Consider the following 25,617-nt stretch of genomic DNA (forward strand, 5'->3'; position numbering starts at 1 on the left):
TTTCACTGGTCGTGGTCGCGGCTAACGATGTCCCAACAAAATGTCAAAACAGAGATTTGTGCAACTACCCGACGAAAGTGTATGAAAAAGTTTGGGGTAGACATCACATTTTCAAACCACACACTACACTTAAACGTCGGTAAATAAAGGTAATTGAATAAATTTCGCGTTAGACCCGTCTATAAGAGTAAATATCCCTATTCTATAGTAAAATATGTTTATAAATAAAAGAAAAAAACAGACAAAACGACTTAAAATGAACATTTGTAATTACATTTACTTAATAATTAATTTACGGTAAAAATTAAATATGACGTGACCAACTAGGTGGGTACGCAAATTAGAGAACGTCGAGTCATTGAATGATATAAATTCAGCATTTATTTTACCCACAGCTAAAAAGTCTGATATTTTCTTTCCTCGTTAATTAAACAAATATTTCACAACCGATGTTATTTGCTTTGCCACTGTTAAGTTTTTTTTTTAACTTAAAACACTCCTTTGTGTTAAATATTTTTTAACGACTACCCCTATAAGTAATAAACCAGCCAGCTCTACAAATACCTAGTAAGAAATAAAAATCTTTAGCTCCAGCAAATATTACCAGCCGAGGCAACACAAATCTTCCACCGAACAAACCATAAAATGTCACTTTTATTATTGTTGTATAAAATACACAAGATAACATAAAAACATGACAACATAAACATATACAGTAATAAATTAACATATGTACATTAGCATAGCGATTACTGGTCAACATTGCCCTTATATAAAACAACGATTTACGCATTTGTGATGCATAGTGATGTTCTTAAGTCGATATATGTAATTGTAAGTACATGCACATAAAACATCGATATTATTTTTAAAACCTAATTTAATTATGATACTTTGACATATAATATGTACAAATAAAAGAACGTTAAAGTGTTATTAAAACGTATTTTATGTACCTAACTATTATTAATATTCCGGCGCACCTTCTTTGTGTAAGTACATACAGGTACATATTGAAACCAATTTCTAAAATGATTTTTACTCGAAAAAAGTAAGTACGTACAGATTCAGTCTAACAAACGTAATGAAATGGATGACATTTGAAATCTAAGAGACATTCGTAGCAGGTAATCAAAATCTATTTTAGGTCTGAATAAAATGCTAACTATATACCTGCCATTTTCAACCAAAAGGTTACTTATTGTCGGTTGGCAATAAGGCGCTATTTCCATTTAGCTTCAATTTGAAATCAACCTTATCGATAACCGACAAAGTAGTACCCTTTGGTTGAAATCATCAGATCATCACATATATAAGTTGCTTTCATAATATTTCTCATCCTATATTCCCGATTTATAGTAATCTTTCATTATATAGTATATAGGTGTAAGTACAACTGCGTCGTGTAAAACCTGAGTTTCTTTCTCGCTAGTGAAGAATGAGACAACACATATTTTATAATTATAGAACATAAATAACACGTTTCATTAATGTGGTGACATACCTATATAGGGAGTTATCAACAAGTTGTTAAAATAGCACATCACTAGAGTATGTGTCACTAACGACTTGATTGCGCCTACGCAGATTCCTATCTGCGTACAGCCGTGTGACCTTCATCGGTGACCCGAATACCCAGACATTATATAGGCTTTATGGTAAACCTATTAGTAATACGGTATGCCTGTACGGCTACCATCAGGTTGGCACTGACATAAACGCCATCGAGAACGTAATTACTTTCTATACTTTCGCTCGTACTCGCATTTAGTGCGAACGAGATGTATAGAAAGTAAATTACGTTCTCGATAGCGTATATGTCAGTTTTGACACTGTCAGTGAATCACGGTACGGGCTCTGGTCTACGTATGTATTGTCCAGAACTCCTAGTGTTAATTTCATTCGATAGCATGACGAGCGTTCGCGTTAGCGATGGCTATTTTTGTAGGTACGTCTTATCTACTGCGTTACAATTAAACTTTTTTTGGTCGATAACCATAATCTTTTATAAGGTCGCTTTACACATAACAAAGTTGTAGAACTACTGATTTGTCCGATACGGTTCCTCTGAACCTGTCTTTATGGCTTGAAAACGATAAAAAACCTTAAGTAATTCTAGTGATTAAACTGATTAAGGACTATAAAATTATACACTTTTCATAGACTTGCGACAAATGAGAATAAAAATTGAAGTAAGAAAGTAACAATGTAAACTATTAGCTATTGACCCATGATATTAAAAGCGATTGATTTGTTGAAATATATATATCTATATATAGGTATTGATCAATGAAAATCCTCTACTCTCTATTACTATAAGGAGGTTCGATATCATTCTGACATCAAGGATCTTAATCATTATTATCTAATACCTTTAAACGAGCAATTCTTGTTTATTTATTTATTTATTTATTTATTTATTTATTTATTTATTTATTTATTTATTTATTTATTTATTTATTTATTTATTTATTTATTTATATATATATATATATATATTTCGGGGATCTCGGAAACGGCTTTAACGATTTCGATGAAATTTGCTATACGGGGGTTTTCGGGGGCGAAAAATCGATCTAGCTAGGTCTTATCTCTGGGAAAACGCGCATTTTCGAGTTTTTATATGTTTTCCGAGCGAAGCTCGGTCACCCAGATATTAAACTTTATATGCAAACATGACTTTACTTATAAGCGCTGGTGGCCTAGCGGTAAGAGCGTGCGACTTGCAATCCGGAGGTCGCGGGTTCGAACCCCGGCTCGTACCAATGAGTTTTTCGGAACTTATGTACGAAATATCATTTGATATTTACCAGTCTCTTTTCGGTGAAGGAAAACATCGTGAGGAAATCGGACTTAGTTTACCCTCTGGGTTGGAAGGTCAGATGGCAGTCGCTCTCGTAAAAACTAGTGCCCACGCCAATTACTGGGATTAGTTGCCAAGCGGACCCCACGTTAATAAAAGTCAACAATTATGACAATAGTAATATCATTTTAGTAAAACAAAAATTCAATTAGATTTAGTAGTATGAAAAGAAAATAAATAGGTAGAATAAAATGATTGTGCATGCATTTCACATTAGAACACTACATTTATAACGACCATAACAATTATATCTCCTGAACAGCTATTATTTATCCTGCAACAACTAATTAAGAATCCATTAAGCTATATCTCGTTAAGAATCGCCTAGAGGACTCATTTATTTATTTTTACGAATAAAGCATTTTGAGTAACTACATAATTGAAGGGTTGCAAAAATATTACTTACTATAATTTTGCAATACGACGAGTAAAAATCATAACTAAGGATAATTTCGCATGTGTTTTAGCGTAAGTGTAACGACAGCTACCATCAGTTTTGAACAGGGTAAATTGGTCAGCGTTTGTGTACGGAGGCAGATAGGTACAATTATGAGTTTATTTAAATTAAAATACTTACTTTTTCAGCAGACAGCGCAAACAGCTTGTTTCTGTAAATGAAAAGTTTTAAATCAGTGACATATGCAAATATAGAGTCGCCGTTAATTATTGTGTATAACTATGTTAAAAATTACAACTGTAGGTAGGTAGGTATTTTTCTCTCATCTTTACGTTATCGGTGCCTGCGATGCTTCGCAGTCTTATATAACTACAACAGTAATATACTCATCAATACATATTATAAAACAAAGTGCACTGCCGCGTCTATCTGTATGTTCGCGATAAACTCAAAAACTACTGTACGGATTTTCATGCGGTTTTCACCTATTAATAGAGTGATTTCTAAGGAAGGTTTTGGTGTTTAATTTGTAAAGGTTTTGTGTAAATTCGTTGAACTACCCGTGCGAAGCCGGGGCTGGTCGCTTGTAGTATATAATATGGACAAACATTAAAACATCCTTCAAAATTTAAATAGTTCTATAGGTAAACTAAACTATTAAAAAAAAAATGATTCATTTCCCCCTTAAGGTGATATACATATATATTTAATGTAACGATATAAATATCGCAATCGAGTTACAACCATCAAGCCGAGTCTAGTTTATTGACCCCATTACTTCAATCATATGTTTTATTTCAAACAAGTCATAAAAGTGACGATTCGCTCTGTTGGTCACCCTAAGTAAAACTAAGTTACTTTAAACTAATCTTTATCTTACACGAGGCAAGGCACAAAGTGCTTTGTTTATGGGCATAGTCGTTAGCATCGTGAGTTGATAATATTTGAGAAACATGCAGTTAGTGCAAATTTTTGCATTAGGTAGCAAAAATAATTTCATTTACAAAGGAACTTTTTTTACTTTAAACAACTACTTTTATGACAATTTACAAGCATAATTATTATTAGGAATGAAATAAAAAGGTCAAAAAGGCTACAATTCAATACCACACTTCAGTATCTACACTTTCAACAGAAAATTAAAATACAGGTTTTTTAATTTTCTGTTGAAAGTTAGCTACGACATATTTCAAACATCTCATAGAATCCTACTTCGATAAATGTTTTTCAAATGTTTATCTTGTTATTTTTTAACGCGAAAAAAATAGCCTTTTCTTTTACCCTTTGTCTTAAATTAAAACGAACATCTAACTCTACTACTACTCTAGTATTGGATTGTATTATTGTAAGTATAGTATTGGATTCAATCGTGGATGCAATACGAGTATCAGTTCACCAAAGAAGGAACATTGATCTCACCGCATCCTCTTTTAATCCTTATACCGTGATATTAAATCTGCATTCAATAAACAGCCCTATTAAAGTGGCTTTAGGTTCTCTTCAACAGCGTTCAACTCATTGCATAATTACTGTAAGCAGCTTTAGGAAACGTCAATCAAACTCGAAACGTAAGTGTTTTTTTATTCATCAAGAAGGATATTGAACGTAAGTCTCGTAAAAGCATTTTCAAGCTTGGCTTCGCTTAGATTTAAGATAACGCAGTTACAAGTAATTTATTCATTGAAATCCATCAGACTATAAGTTGAATTTGATGGAATAATCAGAGTAGTAAGGTTTTTACAATCTGAATTTTGACGTTGCCATATATTTGATAAACACGATTTACGGATTTAAACTAGTTAGGATCTTCAAGTAAGTTCACGCGATGAAAATGTGTAAATATACCATTAAAATTAATTCCTAGGTAAACTAAAAAAGGTCAATGTGTCGTGTTTATTACAGTAAGGACGCTAAGTATTATTGACCGCTGGCGTCATGGGCGATAGAGATAGTAACAGGCGGTTCAATGTATGAAATTCTTTGTGCGCAGCGTTCTTACTTTAGAAGATTGACTCTGCATAGTCAAAGGAACTGGATGACAGGACTAACCATGGTAACAAACCTGATCTGACTGACCTGGACGGGCCTAGAAGTATTTTTACGCGCACTACTTACCAAATCTAAAGACTGGGATACGTTAACTCATAAGTAAAATTACCTATATGTAGACTAATTTAGAATAGAAATAGAATAGAATAGAAATAATTTTATTCGTGAGCACAAACACAAAATAGAAACAGATGTAACAGATATAACAGAGATATAACAAGAGATGACAAGAGATATAACAGAGAATAAAAGGATAAAGTGCCACGAAATGGTCTCATCTCAGCATGTTGCTGGCGACTTCCAGCGCTTCCGATGAGACCATCCGGTGAAACAATCACGACAGGTAACATGAATACAAAACAAAATTAATATATAACATACAAAAGACAAAGACAGCAAAAAGATAAAAATACATTACAATAAATTACTATGTACAATGTTGGGTCGAACCCGTCTTGGCCGTACATTGCGCCTGACAGCTAGCGCCATGCGGCAACTATGCAGACTAAACTAAAAACTAAATAAATGAAGAAGACAGGTCGATTTCATGAGCAACATCAATATTTTATCGATCTCACAGATTTAACTACAATTTAACATCGCATGTGTTATTAACATAGCAATCACCTAAACGTGTTCACAGAAACATTCAATTATCTAAAACACAGCAAGACCTACCTATTATACGGACCATACGCCACGGCACAACACTCGGTACTTTAATGATGTAAGTGAAACATTATCATTACCTTACACGATACATTAAAATAATGACCGTTCGTGTCAAGCGCGAGAGGGAAGGAAAGCGACACGAACAAATCAATCTTTCACGAAGTAAATAGGTCCTAGAAGTATATACTAAAGGCCTACGATTAAAACACAATTTAATAAATTTTCTATAAGTAGTAGATAATCACTAATCTTCTATGCCATCCGGCGTAAACGAATAGCGTCTCTGTTGTATCGGGTGCGGGGCAGTCACAATTATTATACTTAAGGTCATAGCAGAGAGGGTGGATTGCACCTTCTTGAAATTTTGGGTTGATATAGTAATAATTAAATAGTTAATGTAGTAGTAGTTAAGTAATTAACGTAGTCATAAGCCAAACTAACAATTCTATAGATAAATTATTATCTGAAATAAAGAATTAATAATAATAATCATACAATCTACTGGCACTGCAGCAGTGACGAATATTGGCAGTTTGGCACCATTAGGAGAAGGCTTTACGACCATTTGAAATAAAAAAAAATCTCGCGTAACTATCCCCAACGCATGGCCCCGTAATTTCATAATTTATTATTGAATAAAAAATGCTATGCCATTTAGTTGCGATGTGTAGGTAAGTTTAAAGTTAAAAGTAGAATTTAAGGAATATTGTCCTTTTCACGTTCATTTTTTGTTGTAAGTATAGGCATATATTACGTGTATTGGCGTGTTCCTAATTCTTAGCCGTCTTTCTAACTTTCGGTTGAGATATCTAGAGCTACAATTAGAGAACAATAAAGCAAAACGAAAGTTTGCAATAAAAATAAAATTGTTGGACACAATGATAATGTCCATAATTTCTCTTACGAGACAGTCATAACTGCACAAATGGCATGATTTAATTTCTAGCCATACATAACAACATATTAAAACTGGAATTATCGTTTAATCTCGTGTATCTAGAAAGCTGTAATGCTTGTTAAACGATGTAAATGCCATAAGTACTTATTACATGGAGATTTTCCCGTAAATGACTTAGATTTGTGTTAAGCGGTATGTGCGTAAGATGTTCGATTATGCAATATGGTGGGACATTGATCACAGTTTTGAGCTTAATTTCGTAAACTAAATAGTTCCGTTTCTGTACATTTTGGTTCAGATTTCATTTTGCAGATTCCTTAAATTTACTTATACTGGAATGTGGTATCGCCTCTGCAACAACGAATGGCAACAGCTGCTGGCTTGAAATAAATGTTTCTCGACAATATCTAGTTAGCGCTGTGACTCCTAGGCGCTGGAAGCTCCGTGATGTCGCCGGCGCGGACGTCCTGCGCGCGCCGCACATACTAATCAGCTGTTGGTCGCCTAGCAACTAGCAATGTATTCCCATTACGTAGGTCTTGGTCTCCCGTCACGTTTTACATAAACGTTGTGCTGTATTATTATAAAATAGACGCTGAGTACAGAGCCAATGACAGACCGACAGCCGCCCAAACAGTCACGCTCGGGTGAGCCAAAGTAACTGTCATTACACACAACACACAACAGTAACCACTTGTGTATACATACATATAAGCAAGTTTACATTGGTTCACAGGCGCGATCGTCTCGCCAGCGCTTGCTTAAGCCATTGGAATAACAAATCTATTCTGCATACAAAATTATCAGCTTTTTAAATCCCTGTTTCACAAACTCTACAATTGTCGCTTAACTATTGGTTACACAGTTGGTTGGTTATAAGGGTGGTCGCGGGAAGGTCAACAGCAAAGTAGATTCATGATTTGGTATAGATCGCAGTTAGATAAAAGTAGTGCAAGACTGAATGGACAAGCAATGGATTTTAACCAACTTAACAAAAGTCAGTACATACGTATTAACGCTGAGCTTGCTTTGAATTAAAGTAGTTGCTTTTGTTGTCAAAAAATACGTTGTCAAAAATGACGTTCGATTCGAACGATCAAAACGTTCGAAAACTCGTACTACTCTGTCAAAACTAGCCTTTACAAAGTCATGATTGGGTATAAATAAATTCATCGGTGCGCAGACGTGGGCCGGTTGTTTATAGCCCCCTAAACGAGCGGCGATGGACGGCGTTTTGTTATGTTGTCCGATTTGGAAGTGAGTTACGTAATTTGTGTTTTCCGGGACATTGATATGGTCGGCATGGGATTAGACCTGTAAGTTGAAATGCTAATATATGCGGTTAAACATAAGCCGGAAACTAGAACTATATTGTAGGTAATGAATTTGAACCAAAATACTTAGGTCATACTGAAAGTTTCTATAAACTCAAAAACTGTAATTGGTTTGCAATATTTTTGTTTAACTCTTTCTGACAATGCCTACAAATTTTCTTTAAAATTTGTTTATGAATAATACAAGATAATTGGTTTATTCATTATTATGCACATGTATCAGCTTAAAAATGTTACTGCGCTCCATGTGCAATTGTAAACCCCGGATAGGTACCTATCATAACGATGAACTCATATTTTAATAATATATTATTAAGGACCAAGAAAAGATAAAGCAATTTTTTTAATGAAACGTCAAACACGAGGCAATTACGCTAAATGCGTAATTTTTACCTTGAAGCATTCGGAAGATTATCTTCACTACCGATCGCATTCCAAGTAATTCGACGCCCACGCAAAAAGCCGTAAGTGAAATTACGTGGTTTTTGTTGGAAACAGTCCCCATGGATATTGGGAAATAGAATAGTTCTGTTTAACGCTTACGCATTAGTTAAAGCGTGGGCAGGTGCTTCCAATTTCCATTGTCACCTGATTGTTAGAGCGCCATGCTTTAGCAATTTTGTAAAATAGGAGAAATGCTGATTATGCAATAATTAAATCACTTTATGTCATATTATGACGTACTACTATGACATACTATGACGGCCTGTGAAGCCGATGGTCCTGAGTTCGAATCCCGGTAAGGGAATTTATTTGTGTGATGAGCACAGATATTTGTTCCTGAGTCATGGGTGTTTTCTATGTATATAAGTATGTATTTATCTATATAAGTATGTATATCGTCGCCTAGCACCTATAGTACAAGCTTTGCTTAGTTTGGGGCTAGGTTGATCTGCGTAAGAGGTCCCCTGATATTTATTTATTATAAAAAAAAATCCAAAGTAAGCGTCACTTTGACGGCAAAGATACCTATACGGATAAGGGGGTGGTTTATGTGAAAGCGATGGTACAATAGGTTGCTTGTGATTTCTAGTATTGACATAAGTAGGTACTTAGGTAATATCACGTAGTATCAAAAAAATATCTTACGAAAAGTCGAAAATATATCATAATAAAATTGCTTAGGTATATCTACATAAGTAGTTACTTGAACAAAGTATAAATAATGTTTAGTGATTTAAATAAATGTGCTGTTAAACTTTTTTTTTTTTGCGGGGTACATTACCATCCATCTTTGATACATCAAATCGGGCTGTGATTATCTCCTACCGTTCAGAATTCAAATCTACTATAATTATTCATTGCTATTGACTGATATTCTTACTTGGGATTAAATGATAACCAATCAGTAGTCACATTCAGATTACCAAAAATGAATTCTGTTGTAACTTTGCTGTTGCGGTCGCACATCCTACAAGCTCCCGACTTATGCGTGCATCACCCTTTAAAAACTTTCCTCTTAAAATGCGCTAACTAAGTTCATTCAACTTTAGAGGCATTTATTTCGGAAATGTTACTATTTGTTTACTTTTACACGTATGCATAGCCTATAGCACCTTGTCGTTCCGTAGAGAGGTTATTACTGAACGAATGTGTGAAACGAGTTATGTCCACAAACGGCTTTCGTTTGAGGCTCGTGTTTGTTAGAGCCTTTGTTTGGCGCTGGAATAAAAATATGGTAATTACCTCGACACCTGTTAAAGGGAATGACAGGTTATCTAACACTGCGTTTTAGCTAAATATTGCATTACTGTCTCCTAAGTCCTAAGTCAGCAGATTTTGAAAATAGATATTTGGTATAAATCTATCAACACAAAGTAAAAACCAAATAAAATGAAAACCAAACTTGTTCGCATGAGAGTGCAGATATGTTTAATACTTAACAAACTTTTATTATATTTATGAGATTGACTATAGTCTAAAAATTGTATATTTAATTTGGTTTCTGGATGTCTACATTAATCATAAAAAAAAACAAGTGCAGTGATATACACGTATCAGCTTTCAGCTGCTAGTGTATTAATTAATATAATAATATCTGGGAGACCGAGCTTTGCTCGGAAAACATATACAAACTCAAAATTGCGCGTTTTCCCAGAGATAAGACCTAGCTAGATCGATTTTTCGCCCCCAAAAACCCCTATATAGTAAATTTCGTCGAAATCGTTAGAGCCGTTTCCGAGATCCTCGAAATATATATACATATAAATAAATAAATATACAATAATTGCTCGTTTAAAGGTATTATATAATATTATTATAATAATTTAAGCTTTTATTGCCGACTGTAGCTTAATTTGACTTATGTAGACATATCTATGACTCCTCGAGACATTTTCCATTGCCTTCACTGGATTTAGTTACGTTATTTTTCTGCCTGAGGTTCTATGCTAGTGCTAGTGCCATGGAATCTAAATAATGTTAGGTAGGTAAACGGAGGCTCATACCTTCATATTAACATTCTAACCGAACAAACAACCTAACAATGCTTATAAAATTTTACATTGTGCATTACAACAATAGTGTCATAGTGTGTTTGTGCGGTGGGAAACATATGTAATTAGAATGTATGGCCCAATAGGTATTTGATAACTTGCTGTGAACGTCAAATTAATGAATTGTTGAAGAACAATGCATCCAAACCAAACATGTTTTTTAGAATCCCGTTTGTTTTGTTGGGCATCGCTATATGATGAAGGTCTGTCACGTTTAACGTGTAGTTCCTGATATTAAATAGATTTTACAAAATGTTTGAATAATTTAGATTATTAATTAAGTAAATATCTGTAAAAAAAAACTGCTAGTCCGATTCTTTGGTATAAAAAATTGCATTTTATGATTTGAAAATATTAGTTGATCTTAGAGTTTAAAAATTAACTTACGCGTGTCAAATATAACAATTAAGAAAACTAAACATAGGTATTGATAATCTATAGTAAGCGAAAAATAAACAAATGTCAGTTTTGTGAGTATTGGCCTTATAATCGAATATTTAAACATACGAAGTTAGTTAGCTAAATACACCCAAGAAAATGAGCAATTTAACTAATTTCATAATTTATTCGCGTCGCAGATAGATGGCGTTGAGCGTCCGCGCATAATAATGAGCCACTATTGTTCATATCGTACGACGTGCATTTTAAACAGGAGATAGCATTTCTTTGAAAGCATACATACATACGATAACACAATACTTTAAGGGACGATGTATTAAGAAGCGAAAATGATCTTTATAATTATGAGAATATAGAGTATTTTTTTTAAACTTTTATAGCTATTAAGAGGAGCGCGTTTATAAGCGAGGTTCGTATGACGATGTCTTGACAGAGGAAGAAATTTAAATTGAATGGAACGGGTATTAAATATTTCCATCAATTTTTAGGGTTCCGTACCCAAAGGGTAAAAAACGAGACCCTATTACTAAGACTTCGCTGTCCGTCCGTCCGTCCGTCCGTCACCAGGCTGTATCTCATGAACCGCGATAGCTAGACAGTTGAAATTTTCACAGATGATGTATTTCTGTTGCCGCTATAACAACAAATACTAAAAACAGAATAAAATAAAGATTTAAGTGGGGCTCCCATACAACAAACGTGATTTTTGACCGAAGTTAAGCAACGTCGGGCGGGGTCAGTACTTGGATGGGTGACTGTTTTTTTGCTTGTTTTTTTTGCTTGTTTTGCTATATTTTTTGTTGATGGTGCGGAACCCTCTGTGCGCGAGTCCGACTCAAATACTAAAAATAAAATAAAATAAATATTTCAGGGGTGATAACAACAAATACTAAAAATAAAATAAAATAAATATTTCAGGGGGGCTCCCATACAACACGATTTTTTTGCTCTATTTTTTGTTGATGGTGCGGATCCCTCCGTGCGCGACTCCGACTTGCACTAGTTTGGCCGGTTTTTAGGGTTCCGTAGCCAAATGGCAAAAAACGGAACCCTTATAGATTCGTCATGTCTGTCTGTCTGTCTGTCTGTCTGTCTGTCTGTCTGTCCGTCTGTTCGTCCGTATGTCACAGTCACTTTTCTCCGAAACTATAAGAACTATACTGTTGAAACTTGGTAAGTAGATGTATTCTGTGAACCGCATTAAGATTTTCACATAAAAATAGAAAAAAAAACAATAAATTTTTGGGGTTCCCCATACTTAGAACTGAAACTCGAATTTTTTTTTTTCATCAAACCCATACGTGTGGGGTATCTATGGATAGGTCTTCAAAAATGATATTGAGGTTTCTAATATCATTTTTAGGGTTCCGTACCCAAAGGGCAAAAACGGGACCCTATTACTAAGACTCCGCTGTCCGTCCGTCCGTCCGTCTGTCACCAGGATGTATCTCACAAACCGTGATAGCTAGACAGTTGAAATTTTCACAGATGATGTATTTCTGTTGCCGCTATAACAACAAATACTAAAAACAGAATAAAATAAAGATTTAAGTGGGGCTCCCATACAACAAACGTGATTTTTGACCGAAGTTAAGCAACGTCGGGCGGGGTCAGTACTTGGATGGGTGACTGTTTTTTTGCTTGTTTTTTTTGCTTGTTTTGCTATATTTTTTGTTGATGGTGCGGAACCCTCTGTGCGCGAGTCCGACTCGCACTTGGCCGGTTTTTTTCTAAACTGAATATTTTGCGCGAGAGACACTTCCAAAGTGGTAAAATGTGTGTCCCCCCCCTGTAACTTCTAAAATAACAGAATGATAAAACTAAAAAAAATATATGATGTACATTACCATGTAAACTTCCACCGAAAATTGGTTTGAAAGTAAGTAGTTTTTTTTAATACGTCATAAATCGCCTCAATACGGAACCCTTCATGGGCGAGTCCGACTCGCACTTGGCCGCTTTAAATGAACCAAGCAGTTCACCACGTCGGTATTATTATTATTTTTAATTAGACTGTTAATTACATCAAGCTCCCACTGCACTGTTAAGCTCCCTAGTATCACAGCCACACTGAAGAAGAGACGATTGAGGTGGCTTGGGCATGTGTATCGAATGGAATGGAGTCGTTTGCCACGCCAAATCTTGCTAGGAGAGGTTGCGGGCGCAAAAAGACCGGTCGGGCGGCCAATGCTGCGCTTTAAAGATTGCGCGAAACGTGACATGGTTGCTTTTAACATCTCATGCAACCAATGGCAGAAACTGGCCGAAGACCGACCCATGTGGCGTCGTGCTATTCGTGATGGTCAATCCAAGCACGACGATGCCTGGTTTTCCTCATTAAAAGAAAAACGCATGAGGCGCCACGAGCAGGCCTCCAACCCCCGCCCACCTGGGGGAGCATATACCTGCTGCGTGTGTGGCCGAGGGATCCTTTCTCGTATAGGGCTTTACAGCCACGAACACAAGTGTCGTAACCGGGATGCTGCTTAAACATCTGACACAGATGGAAAAGGCCTATTATTAAGTACATAACATCCTAGTAGAGCCTATATGTAATTCAGTCCGTCCATCGAGAGAGACCTTAAGAAAGCCCAATTGCCAAAACCGACAATCCGGGACCGATGGGCCTGGCGCAAAAGTGTGAGGAGACCCGACCCCAGATAACGGGAGCAGGGACGGGCAAAGAAGAAGAAGAAAGACTCAAACTTTTATTGCTATCTTGCGTAAAAATTAAGGGTAATAATCTGTCAAATACTGTAATAATGTAACCTGTGTAAAGTTCTTTCCTGGACGTACGTACTAATGCTAGTCCACCTAGGTAGGTCCTGCTCGCATCCATTATCTGCGATGCATTTAAATGGTAAATTGCAAGTGACCGGCCAACCCGTAACATATTAGCGTGCCATTAGTGAATAGATGTAGGTATGAGTTTGTTAAGGATTTGTACAGTCGGACTGAAACTTTAGTAAGCCTATAAAATTATGTTCGTCTATCAAATTTAATTACAAGTCTCCCTTAGTATTTGTGTATAGTTTTTGAAAAAAAATGAAAAAAATGAAAAATATCTTTATTATCTATTTACAGACATTATAATATCAATTTGCTGGGGCCTCTCTTTAGGCTTACAATGCCTGTGTTGAGACGTCCCGCTCTTCCACAACCGTAGTTACTTATTTATAGGTACATTACATATCTTTCAATTTTATTTTTATATAGGTATTTATATAAAAATAATGTATATATATATTAATGTTTACGATAGGAGTATATGTGTGTGTGTGTGTGTGTGTGTGTGTGTGTATGTGTGTGTGTGTGTGTAAATTGTGTAATCGTTCGTGCTCTTGGGAACTCACTCTTTGTTTCTTACAGTTAGAGTAGTCGCTCAGTCTCATAATATTTTTTTCTTTGAAGCCATTCTGGAACTACTGTTTTACAGTGATGGTAATTTTTTCCATATATATTGAGACACCTATTTATTACATTATAGAGGTGTTCTGATAATTTGGAAAATTGTCTTCTTGCAAATATGGTTCTAGTCTTAGTATTCATATTATTTATAACAACATCTTTCCTTCTTCTATTTACTATACTAGAATCATATTTTTTACTCTGTGGCTGACATATTGATGTTACATTTTGCTGTATTTCGGTTTGTTTCGGTGTAGGTATATATTTGTATTTTCTTTATGTGTATTTTTATAATTACCAGTCATTTACTGTAATGATGGGCTTCATAATCTGCCTACTTTTTGATTAAATGGTTTGTTTCTGCTACCTACCCATGTGTTGCCTTGAAGAGATCGCTATTCAGCTGTTGGCAGCCTCTATCTTTATCAATCAATTGTTTTTCTTTAAACTGTATCTTTTACTTAGGTGTGCCAATACAGAGCATTCTATCTAAATTTATTATTAAATATTAATATCTCTTAACCTACATAATTTAGCACCAACTTAAGTTTCATAATACTGTAAGTCACACCCCCAACGATGACGTTTTAATTTTGGTAATTCTAATATCTGTCCAACATGATTTACAAAGCCTTGGACAAAATGAGTAAACAAAGAACTAATCAAAATTTAACGGCGTCCTATATACAGATTTGTAATTTACAATATAACTCGTTTACAACCTTTAATAGCCATTTTTAGTAAAGTCATAAAGAGCAAAACATTTAAAAATGTCTTTAAATTTAACAGGGAAAGTAAGATAAGTGCCAACACTTTCTAAATATAAAAACTCACTTTCCGTATTGAATGACTTAGAATTAAAACTTGTTTATTTATATTCGTGATGATGACAATAACACCATTGGTTTTCCGGTAAAATCCAGTTTTAAATTACTTAATAATGAACTATTCGTGACGAGTGTTTTTAGTCATGTCATAAGTCATAAGTAGATTTTATTTATGTGAGATAGATACATTAGGTATACACGATTTTTCATATTTCCTGTGTTCGACGTCAAGCCTTCGAGGTAATTCGAAAATTAATTAACTTTATAGGAACCTGTACCTATAGTGTAGGTATTACTATGGCGACTACAGAAAATGCAGTCTAACAAACCAATTTATCAGTAGAACGGTATAAAATTCTATGAGAGAGTCCCTTCGCGCCTACAATATTTACATTTGCGGCCTTTTTCTAGCGACAAATTTTTGCCATACCTATTAAAACATATTTTTAACTATAAACGAATGGAATAACCATGATTGCATGCATCAAGCATGCAGTTATTTTATAGAAATAGAAGGATAAAACAAAATAACATAGATACTCGTATAAATACTGTCAACGATACCTATCGTGCACCGCGATTTCATGTGCATGTAGCAGCATATTTCTCCCAGTGTACCATAATCTGCATGTAAATTATGAACATTATGGTAACGGCGCCTGCGTGCGATGGACGAGCATTACTTAGGGCGGGGACGAGTCTCATTATTGAAAAAAAAAAGATGAGGGTTTATCCGAGTCATCTGTGAAGATTCAGATCAAGTGACGTCAGCGTTGATGTCCAGAAGAACAGAAGTGATATATCTTTGAATTACATTGTCAGTTTGGATCAACGTAAGATGGTAGTTTATAGCATAGATTAGTATATGTTTATAGGGTGACTACAATACCATGGCTTGAAATGTGGGGTAACTTTAAACGAAATATTTTGTTTTAATTACTAGTCGGTATCGCGGTGTCGCTTATGTACTATACTTACAGTAGATAGGTACCGTACCGGCCAATAACATATCACATTTGAAAAATAAAATAGGAAACTCAGTATATTATTAAAAAGCTCTAATAAAAAATGAAACAGACTATATATTTAAAACAAACTCTATGAAAAAACCATTACATGAGACCAATTTTTCACATCACTCGCACAAAGGACTACTACTAGACTATCTAGTATATAGTGAGGTGAAAATCTTACAAATATAAAAAGTTCTACCGTAAAAACATGGAGGCGCGATTTTTGGGTGCCAAATCAGTATTTTTTTTTATTATTGCAGCGCATATAAAATTAAGCTCATAAGAAGTAAGATGTACAAAACAGAAGCACAAAAAATTATAATTTGTCATTTTAGGGAAAGCAATACTACATAATTATTTGAAAATAATCGATCAATAAATATGCGTTTAGGTACTGCAAGGAAAAAACTATAATTGCGCAGGCAATAAATTAGGTACCTAAGATTCAAAAGAATCAATCTCACAACACAACATATAATATTTACATACATTTCTCTGAGATTGTATGCACCGAAACATAAATTTGCTTCTATCTCCGTAGCTAATCGTAATCCGTATCGCCTAAGTAATAACTATATGTATGCCCGTGCTACATTGTACGTGAGTTATTCCTAGCCATATTAAATACCTAAGTTAGCTTTATATGTCTAGACAAACTTATAGGGTGATTTGCATAGCTAAACCCTGAGCCTACGGGCAAGACAGTATACAAGTAGAAAGCAGGCTTATACCATGATCTCCAAATATGTACAATTCAATGTTGGTTCGACCTGTCCGTGTCCGCTCTTGACAGTTTTATTATGACGCTAATCGCTTGCGTTTTGGTTTAGGACCAAATCGAAATGCATTAGAATATCTTTTGCAACCAAGAAGTAAGGTTGACCAGTTTTAATGACAGCCCCTTTTCAAAGGTTACATACGGATGACAACTGCAGCTGCATTCAGTGCAGTGGTGTGGCGGCCCTGATGCCGCCGCTGTACTTATCAATATACTCGCGAAATTGAGTGACGGATTGAACTTCATAATCGTGGCAATACGGCGGCAAACGGCACCAGCACCACTACAGCAGTAACGTTGCTGTAATCGCCACCTAAATAAGTAAAAAAATCAACATCTCCGACCCAGCTATTATACGTAATCTTTCCATCTTAGAAGTAGGATAAAAAAGTAGCCAAATGTCATAATAAATGGCCACAAATGTAATTTAAATGACAACTTTTTATCAAAATTGGATAGTTGCTCTGACGCTTTGATATTGTAATAAGAATACCATTCTTGTTTTTAATCATTAAGTAAAACTCGCTTTAGCTAAATGTCGCTAGATTTTTCTGCATTTTGGTATGTTCTGATCGATTCAACGACTATACTATACGAGTACCTTATATAAATAAATAGTACGTACGAAATAAATCGATTACCTAAGTACTAAATTGTAACATTATTAAAAATATAGTTCATATTATTTACGTATCTAATTGTGTACCAATCAACTCTTTTCCCTGAATAAAGAATTTTTAATTTATATGTTGAATTACTTATTACTTGTATCACTCACTAATCGTATTGACTGTAAGTGTGAGATGAACTTCCAAAAAAACATCCAATAGAAATGGAGTCTTTTATACTCCGTACGGGGAACGGAATGGAATGTGGAATTTTTAGTGTAGCGAAGTGAAGCCTTTACGAGGAGTATTAGTCATGTGTCTTTTATCCATAGTTCTTCTGAGCGCATGGAAAAAGGTCTGGTCACATTTCGAACACCGACTGGGGTTTAAACAGTAATACTCATAAAAAAGTTAACCGACTTCAAAACGGATGAATTAAAATATTATTCCTTTTATACGCACAAGAAACTAATGATTCTTCAAACCGTCAACACATTGTCGAACCAAATGCCAACCTTAGTGCGGCTCGATAAGATAGGAAGAAAGCTGCCCATTAGTTGTTTGGGGGTTGCACGGTTGGGGGTATTATTATCGGTATTGTAACTATTTGGCTTGGTATCGACTTCAAACATATATTATATTGGAGATGCGTACATTCATTATGTTAGGTATTTTTGAGGATTTTTTGATCTTGACTTATAACCTGTGATGTTTTAATTTAAAAATTATGTAATTTATTTGAAAATTAAGATCATTGGACCAAATGAATTGCTAAATTATGCAATTGGACTATTTTATAAATACAACGTTACCTGTAGGTACTGCTTTGTTTGCTTCAGATTATTTCTTGAAATGTCTTTATACTTTGGAAAGCATATATGTAGTTACCTGAAAATAAAACAATGCATGTTAATTGTATTATGTATATATAGACTTAATCATGCTTTTAATACAGTAAGCACAGGCAACAATAGTTGAGTCGAGTATGTGCAATTTTATGTTTTTTCCGGGCACCATTATGATTAACTAATATGATGTATGGACATTAAACATTTTCGCCATGAAACAGGAATGCGAACTTAAAACGAAGATCAGGAAATTACTAATTAGGAAAAAATAATCCTTTCTCCCACTTAGATAAAACCTTTCTTAATCTATGTGTATAAGTAAAATGTGAAGTACAGTACCTATACGAAAAAAATGGTATCTTAGAGATAATTACAGAAGTATTTATCTCTATACTATTTTTTTCTTCAAATTTACCGTATTGATTCTAAATATTTTTTTAAGGAAACGAAAACTCTTAACAACAAACAAGATTTTTTTTAAACCTCCCTAATCTGACCCCTATCATAAAACCAAAACTCCTTGAAACGAAATATTTTTCGATTCCCTAGATAATACATTACCACAGAGCCAGTAGTGTAAACAGACCCTTAATGCAGTTAAAGTCCTTTTTAATAGATTACTTCAAATAGATTAGTCAAATGCACGGTAATTGCACTGGCGGTCATTATCTTCTACTCAGCCCCCACATCGCCGTGACTATTCTACAGCTACGAGGCCTACGAGTATGTATGTTGAGGTCGGTTTTTGTATGTTAACGCTAAAGTTGAAGGCGGATAATTAGGTTAATGAGCTACCAGTTGCCAATGTAGTTGATTGTAATTATCTAATTATCATTAATACGTACAATCTATAATTGTACATTGATGACTCTTTTAATCAATATAACTATTAGTCACGGTCGTAAATGTAAAGAAAATATTGCTAAAATGCAACAAATTTCCTGGAATATTACGAATCTTTAAATAATCTTCGATGAATACTAACGCAACAATACAAACTAAACTCTGACACGTTCGAATAAAGGTCAAAGTAACCGCACAACAATAATTTTACGCGACATTGTCCGGCGTTGACCCCGATAACGAGACAGTAACATTTTGCCGTCAAATAAAATATACGTAATCCTTAAAACTGCGGTATAAAGGTGATTTCGGTTTGATAACATGTTGCATGTTGTATTGGTATGCAAGATTATGCTAGTTTTACATTGCGCTTACAAAAATATTTGATGATCCTTTTGCAAGCGATTTAACGATGAGTTTTGTTTGAAAGTTAATTTGCGGTTCGCTGCTACGTGAGATTTGAGTCATGATCTATTCAAAGTGGAATCCACGGAATCGCGAAGAATGAAAGGGAAATTTTTATGTCCTTCGTCATACGATATGTTAGTGACCGCTTTATGTCGCATAATGGTTGAAAGAGCAGCCTTTATAATGCGACTTTGGTCCTATTCAAGGTTCGTGAATAGGATCTTTATAACGCTTTTGAATAACACTAAGTATTCATGTTCTGGGTAGGTTCCCCATTCTATTGTTATTTACTCTTGTAATGTTATTATGATTATGACTCGCCAGTTGGCTTGTGTCGCGTGTAGTTATAGTTATAGTATACCTTAGTTATACAATACCTAATAATAATGTGTATGTTAATTTACCAATACTTCAACTTTTCAATTAGGCTCACTATCGTAATTTAAAAAGTATTAAGTACCTACCTATTATTCCTACTAACGTTATAGGGTAGTTCGATCTATCATCTAAAAAGCTCGTAACATATATTATTGGTATAAAGTTTTCCACTGCGACTAAGCTACCAACTGCGGCTGTCAAGCACAAATGATTCAAATGTAAAAAAAAAAGAATTATATATTTGGTATTAGTACAACGGATATCGAAGCCGCTGTGACCGCAGCGGCACCTAGCTGCGTGGTTTTGAAATTAACACCTGTGTGCTTGATCGCACTCAACACAAACTTTTTTTGTGGAATGATAGTCACCTCTCCAACATCCATCCAGGGTTGGGCAAAATACTGGCTTCCACGTATTTGAAATACAAATTACAAAATACATTTTTAAAAGTATTTGAAATACAAAATACAAACTACTTTGGTGACGGGTATTTGAAATACAAAATACAAACTACTTTGGTGACGGGTATTTGAAATACAAAATACAAACTACTTTGGTGACGGGTATTTGAAATACAAAATACAAATTACAGTGTTTAAAATAATGTATTTCAATTACAAAATATACCTTTATTTATTTTTTTGTCTAGCATTTAGTTTTAACGTTAACGAATATCCTTTTGATATAAACTTATAGGGTCATTGCGCTAGTTTTCGTCCAGCTCTAGTTTACGTCCACTTGACGAAATTTGAATATATACCTACATTCCTGCACAAATTTGGACTGATTTCAATCCTTATGTCTAAGGCGTCTAAGCAATATATCTGTCTACATATAACAATGATATTTCGCAAAAAGGAAGCGCTGGTGGCCTAGCGGTAAGAGCGTGCGACTTGCAATCCGGAGGTCGCGAGTTCGAACCCCGGCTCGAACCAATGAGTTTTTCGGAACTATGTACGAAATATCATTTGATATTTACCAGTCGCTTTTCGGTGACGGAAAACATCGTGAGGAAACCGGACTAATTCCAATTACGGCCCTAGTTTACCCTCTGGGTCGGAAGGTCAGATGGCAGTCGCTATCGTAAAAACTAGTGCCAACGCCAATTACTGGGATTAGTTTCCAAGCGGACCCCAGGCTCCCATGAGCCGTGGCAAAATGCCGGGACAACGCGAGGAAGATGAAGATTTCGCAAAAAGTAGTAAATTAAAAATGAAATATATATTTGATAATCCGTCAAGTCGTCGAAAACTAGTGCATGGACGGAAACTACTGCAATGACCCTATCCCCTAGATTTAAACGAAAAGTTCCACGCAGAAGTTGACCTAATATAGATCCAGTATCCAGCCAATGAAAATTGTATCTCGGCTGGATCGGAGGTTCGCGGTCGCCTCACAGCTTGTGCGAGAGATTAGACATTTTAGGATTATAGAATTTAATAAAATGTATTTATAGAAATGTATTTTGAAGCTTGAAGTATTTGAAATACAAATACTAAATACATGTGAGTGCAGTATTTGAAATACCAAATACAAAATACTTTTGAGGTAGTATTTGAAATACAAATACAAAATACTAATTTGTATTTCAAATACATGTAATTGAAATACTGCCCAACCCTGCATCCATCATAGATACCTACCTGTAAAGTCGCGAATTTTGCACCCCTCGGGACAAAGTGTGGAGTACCGTAATACTTATAACTAAAATTAAAATAAACATAATGTATCGTTTCACTTAAGTATAAAAATATATTATAGGTACTGAAAAATAAAGACTAAAAACCATTTTGCGTCAGTGTATTATTTTGTGTCACAAAACGGCTGTCCCACTTCCTTGCGTTTTCACATTTTCAGCGTTTCCACTTGGCACCGTTGCTAACGGTCCTAGAACAATGCGTTAAACAGTCCTCTCGCGCTATAAGGAAGCGGGTCAAGGATTCCGAGTCGGCGGCCGCGGGGTTAAACTTGACACTTGACAGTGACATGTGGAACGCAACATTTGAAACATATTCTAGATGTGGGACATTAAGCACCACTTGCACCAATTCACTAACCCGGGGTTAACCGGTTAAACTTCGAGTTACCATGGTTACCAGTACAATTTGACACTGGGTTAACGGTTGGACCGCATAACCCCGGGTTAGTGGAAGCTCATCAATCTACGAAACTTCGAACAAGTTGTTTTAATTTCATAGTTTTTATTACTAATTAATACTTATATCTAGAAAACCAATTTTGGTGGCCAGCATTTTAATAACGGCGGGAAGCACTTTTTTACTGTTAACTATTTTGTAATTTTTGCACGGTTGCTTTAGTTTTATATTCGCGGCTTTTCCCACGACAAGTGCAAATAGCTCCTCATATTTATAACCATAATTAAGTTGAAACATGAATGGGGACTGGTTACTGCAATGAGAATCTCGTAAATATTACAAAAAAATGTTAAGATAATGTACCAGAGGCTTTGTACCTTCGGCATTACACTCGAGAGTGGGTTCCGTACCTACACTTTTTGGATCTCAATAGCTAGGTGTTGTTTGTTGACTTTGTTTATTGAAGTGACAACATACATCAATGGAATACATAATGTGTAGAAGAAGTATAAATTCAAAATATTGATTAGCCAGTATTATACAACATACTCCCCCGTAATCAAAATTATGATTATAAACATAAACCTATACCTTTCACACAATTCTGATGCTTTGTACGAGCTAACGGCTTAGATAGCACATCAGCCCACATCTCCAAAGTAGGAGTGTAAATGACATTAACAATATTGTCATTTAATAAATCACGTATGAAATAAACTCTTGTATCTATGTGCTTGGTTCTGTTATGGTGAACTGGATTCAGTGCCAGTTTTTGCGCAGACTGTGAATCATTATAAATTGGTATAGTAGTCAACTTACCAGTAAGTTCAAACATCAACCGCCTCAGAAACACAGCATCCTTCGCCGCACTCGACAAGCTCATAAATTCCGCTTCACTTGATGAAAGGGCTATGGTGGACTGCTTCTTACTCTCCCAAGAAATAGCGCCACCGGCCATGGTGAAGAAAAATCCTGTGTAGGAACGACGATCTACAGGACAATTGGCCCAATCTGCATCAGCATAACCGTGTAGACATCCACCGCCTTTCCTGTAAATAATGCCCAAATCGATAGTGCCTTTTAAATACTGCAACAGTCGCTTTGCGGCAATCCAATGACTTTTGTCATATTTAGTGTTAAATTGACTTAAATACGATGTCGCATAAGCGATATCTGGTCTCGTATTTACAGCCAAAAACATCAGTGACCCAATTAATTGCTGATATGGATATAACGACGAATTGTTTACATTACCATCTTCACACGGCAACAACTTTTTTGCTTCCAATGGCGTAGGTACAGACTTGCAATCCGACATATTAAACTTTCGCAGTAAATCCTTAATGTAAGTTTCTTGAGATAATTTAATCTCATTAGGTTTGCTACTAATATTCAAACCTAAATAATAGCTCAACGGGCCTAGCACTTTTAAGCTAAAATAATTCTTTAAGTCAGTTATGACGTTGTCTAACGTTTTATTTTCTCTATAGAATATGACAATGTCATCGACATGGAAGGCGAGTATTATAGACTCGGTACCAACCTTCTTAGTGTAAACGCATGCTTCCGAAGGAGTTTGTTTAAAACCTAAACAATTTAAAATTTCGGTTAATTTTTTAAACCATGCCCTCGGTGCTTGTTTGAGGCCATAAAGCGAACGCTTAAGTAGGCATACTTTACCTTCTTGTCCAGGTGTAGCAAATCCCTCTGGCTGACTCATATACACCTCTTCCTCCAAATCTCCGTTTAAAAATGCCGTGTCCACATCTAAATGATGCATCTTCATACCTTTTTCAGCAGCCAACGCGAAAAGCATGCGTAGTGAAGAATTACGAACGACTGGAGAGAAAGTCTCAGAATAATCAACACCATAAGTTTGATTAGAGCCTTTGGCTACAAGCCTGGCTTTATATTTAATTACGTCACCATGTGCATTTTTCTTTAGCTTATAGACCCATTTTCAAGGTATGACCTTTTTATCTGGTCTGTTAACGAGAATCCACGTTTCTTTCTCAAGGAGTGATTGGTATTCATCTTGCATAGCTCGATACCACATATCTCTATCTTCTGCATTCATAGCCTGCGAATAGCTTGTAGGTTCATTCATCGTATTAAGGGATGAAGACTGCATACATACACAATTGGCAGCAGGTTTAGGGTTTCTGGGCCTCAAATTATACCTTGGTTCCGCAGCTTCAGTATCATACTCTTCATCTTCTGATGAATGTGCAGAATCATTTTCAATTTGTTCAACTTCATTAGTAGCGTTGTACCACGGTTCTGCAACTTCAGAGTCAGAGTCAATATTTTCTGATACACGTGCAATATCTGGATGATTATGTTCTTCATCGGTGACAGTATTTACCTGAGGTGTATGTTCATTTGAACTATTTGACGAGTTCACATCTGAACTTAGAAGAAGGGGTATAGGTGCTGGTTCATTTAAATCAACACCAGAGTTATTAACTTTTAAATCTTGAAAATGATTTTCAAAGAAAGTGACGTCTCTGCTTTTCACAATTTTTCTGGGATATCTCACGTCCCTGAAATAATAGCTTCGTGGATCTTCTGAATATCCGACGAAAATGTGTTCAGACGCTTTCATGTCCAGTTTCTTCCGATGACACTCGGGGACCTGAATAAAAGCTCTACATCCAAAAACACGTAGATGAGACAAATTTGGTATTTTACCATACCACTTCTCGTACGCCGTCTTGCCTTCGAGAGCACGATGAGGTGATCTATTTTTGAGATACACCGCCATCTCTACAGCATCTTGCCAATAGGCCTTAGAAAGAGAACTTTCAGAAAGCATTGATCTGGCTTTCTCTACAATAGAACGGTTCGTTCTCTCTGCAATCGAGTTTTGCTGCGGGCTATACGGAACTGTAGTTTGGTGTTGAATTCCTTGACTTTCTAAATAGTTCGAGAATTCACCATTAACATATTCTTTTCCATTGTCACTCTTCAGTGTCTTGATTTTGGCTCCAGTTTCCCGCTCCACAGATAACTGAAAAATACGAAACTTATTCTTTACTTCAGCTTTTGAAGAAATAAAGAACACAAAAGTCATACGAGTAAAATCGTCTATAAAAAATAAAATATATTTATTGCCTTGAAATGAAGTTTCAGGCAGGGGACCACAGACATCTGAATGAATAAGTTCCAAAACTGAGGTTGACTTTTTGTGTGAAACCTTTTTAAAGGGTTTTCGATTTTGCTTACCTTCAATGCAGGAGATGCATGGTTCCTTGTCTACCGCTGTGTAGTCGACGCCTACTGCGTTACCCTTTTTTAGCTGAT

General features: G+C 35.5%; 1 protein-coding gene across 1 annotated transcript in view; it reads right to left on the minus strand.

Annotated features, from left to right (window-relative positions):
• LOC134658170 (uncharacterized) overlaps positions 1-25,617 on the minus strand; it is a 126,816-nt gene that overhangs the window by 44,645 nt on the left and 56,554 nt on the right. The window contains exon 3 of the mRNA XM_063513782.1: positions 3,441-3,471. The gene's annotated coding sequence lies outside the window, so the exon portion shown is untranslated. The remainder of the gene's footprint in view (positions 1-3,440; positions 3,472-25,617) is intronic.

Source organism: Cydia amplana, chromosome 2, assembly GCF_948474715.1.
Source record: "Cydia amplana chromosome 2, ilCydAmpl1.1, whole genome shotgun sequence".
Classification (NCBI taxonomy): domain Eukaryota; kingdom Metazoa; phylum Arthropoda; class Insecta; order Lepidoptera; family Tortricidae; genus Cydia; species Cydia amplana.